This window comes from Garra rufa, unplaced genomic scaffold (assembly GCF_049309525.1).
Source record: "Garra rufa unplaced genomic scaffold, GarRuf1.0 hap1_unplaced_001, whole genome shotgun sequence".
Taxonomy (NCBI): Eukaryota; Metazoa; Chordata; class Actinopteri; order Cypriniformes; family Cyprinidae; genus Garra; species Garra rufa.
The window spans coordinates 12,272,270-12,275,472 of record NW_027394276.1 but is presented as its reverse complement, the minus strand read 5'-3'; positions in this window follow the sequence as shown (position 1 = coordinate 12,275,472).

Below are 3,203 nucleotides of genomic sequence, written 5' to 3'. Positions count from 1 at the left end.
CATCCATTTTTGAGAAAGAAAGCCTGAATTATGAGTTTATATTGCAATTCTGGCTTTAATGCTCACAATTGTAAGTTTATATCATCCATTTTTGAGAAAGAAAGTCTGAATTATGAGTTTATATTGCAATTCTGGCTTTATTTCTCACAATTGTGAGTATATATCATCCATTTCTGAGAAAGAAAGCCTGAATTGTGAGTTTATATTGCAATTCTGGCTTTAATGCTCACAATTGTAAGTTTATATCATCCATTTTTGAGAAAGAAAGCCTTAATTATGAGTTTATATTGCAATTCTGGCTTTATTTCTCACAATTGTGAGTTTAAGTTATCCATTTTTGAGAAAGAAAGCCTGAATGATGAGTTTATATTGCAATTCTGGCTTTATTTCTCACAATTGTGAGTTTAAGTTATCCATTTTTGAGAAAGAAAGCCTGAATTATGAGTTTATATTGCAATTCTGGCTTTATTTCTCACAATTGTGAGTATATATCATCAATTTTTTGAGAAAGAAAGCCTGAATTCTGAGTTTATATTGCAATTCTGGCTTATAAACTCACAATTGTAAGTTTATTTCATCCATTTTTGAGAAAGAAAGCCTGAATTATGAGTTTATATTGCAATTCTGGCTTTAATGCTCACAATTGTAAGTTTATATCATCCATGTTTGAGAAAGAAAGTCTTAATTATGAGATTATATTGCAATTCTGGCTTTATTTCTCACAACTGTGAGAATATATCATCCATTTTTGAGAAAGAAAGCCTGAATTATGAGTTTATATTGCAATTCTGGCTTAATTTCTCACAATTGTGAGTATATATCATCAATTTTTTGAGAAAGAAAGCCTGAATTATGAGTTTATATTGCAATTCAGGCTTTATTTCTCACAATTGTAAGTTTATATCATCCATTTTTGAGAAAGAAAGCCTGAATTATGAGTTTATATTGCAATTCTGGCTTTATTTCTCACAATTGTGAGCATGTATCTTCAATTTTTTGAGAAAGAAAGCCTGAATTATGAGTTTATATTGCAATTCAGGCTTTATTTCTCACAATTGTGAGTTTATGTTATCCATTTTTGTCAAAGTAAGCCTAAATTATGAGTTTATATTGCAATTCTGGCTTTATTTCTCACAATTGTGAGTATATATCATCCATTTCTGAGAAAGAAAGCCTGAATTATGAGTTAATTTTGCAATTCTGGCTTTAATGCTCACAATTGTAAGTTTATATCATCCATTTTTGAGAAAGAAAGCCTCAATTATGAGTTTATATTGCAATTCTGGCTTTAATGCTCACAATTGTAAGTTTATATCATCCATTTTTGAGAAAGAAAGCCTCAATTATGAGTTTATATTGCAATTCTGGCTTTAATGCTCACAACTGGAAGTTTATATCATCCATTGTTGAGAAAGAAAGCCTGAATTATCAGTTCATATTGCAATTCTGGCTTTATTTCTCACAACTGTGAGTATATATCATCCATTTCTGAGAAAGAAAGCCTGAATTATGAGTTTATATTGCAATTCTGGCTTTATTTCTCACAATTGTGAGTTTATGTTATCCATTTTTGTCGAAGTAAGCCTAAATTATGAGTTTATATTGCAATTCTGGCTTTATTTCTCACAATTGTGAGTATATATCATCCATTTCTGAGAAAGAAAGCCTGAATTATGAGTTAATTTTGCAATTCTGGCTTTGTTTCTCACAATTGTGAGGACATATCATCCATTTTTGAGAAAGAAAGCCGGAAATATGGGTGTAAATTGCAATTCTGGCTTTATTGCTCACAATTGCGGGTTTATATCATCCATTCCTGAGAAAGAAAGCCTGAATTATGAGTTCATATTGCAATTCTGGCTTTATTTCTCACAATTGTGAGTATATATATGACCCATTTCTGAGAAAGAAAGCCTGAATTATAAAAATTATATTGCAATTCTGGCTTTATTTCTGACAATTGTGAGTATATATCATCCATTTCTGAGAAAGAAAGCCTGAATTATGAGTTTATATTGCAATTATGGCTTTATTTCTCACAATTGTGAGTTTATGTTATCCAATTTTGAGAAAGAAAGCCTAAATTACGAGTTTATATTGTAATTCTGGCTTTATTGCTCACAATTGCTAGGTTATATCATCCATTTCTGAGAAAGAAAGCCTGAATTATGAGTTTATATTGCAATTCTGACTTTATTTCTCACAATTGTGAGTTTAAGTTATCCATTTTTGAGAAAGAAAGCCTGAATTATGAGTTTATATTGCAATTCTGGCTTTATTTCTCACAATTGTGAGTATATATCATCAATTTTTTGAGAAAGAAAGCCTGAATTCTGAGTTTATATTGCAATTCTGGCTTATAAACTCACAATTGTAAGTTTATTTCATCCATTTTTGAGAAAGAAAGCCTGAATTATGAGTTTATATTGCAATTCAGGCTTTATTTCTCACAATTGTTAGTTTATGTTATCCATTTTTGAGAAAGAAAGTCTGAATTATGAGTTTATATTGCAATTCTGGCTTTATTTCTCACAATTGTGAGTATATATCATCAATTTTTTGAGAAAGAAAGCCTGAATTCTGAGTTTATATTTCAATTCTGGCTTATAAACTCACAATTGTAAGTTTATTTCATCCATTTTTGAGAAAGAAAGCCTGAATTATGAGTTTATATTGCAATTCTGGCTTTAATGCTCACAACTGGAAGTTTATATCATCCATTTTTGAGAAAGAAAGCCTCAATTATGAGTTTATATTGCAATTCTGGCTTTAATGCTCACAACTGGAAGTTTATATCATCCATTGTTGAGAAAGAAAGCCTGAATTATCAGTTCATATTGCAATTCTGGCTTTATTTCTCACAACTGTGAGTATATATCATCCATTTCTGAGAAAGAAAGCCTGAATTATGAGTTTATATTGCAATTCTGGCTTTATTTCTCACAATTGTGAGTTTATGTTATCCATTTTTGTCAAAGTAAGCCTAAATTATGAGTTTATATTGCAATTCTGGCTTTATTTCTCACAATTGTGAGTATATATCATCCACTTCTGAGAAAGAAAGCCTGAATTATGAGTTAATTTTGCAATTCTGGCTTTAATGCTCACAATTGTAAGTTTATATCATCCATTTTTGAGAAAGAAAGCCTCAATTATGAGTTTATATTGCAATTCTGCTTTAATGCTCACAATTGTAAGTTTAT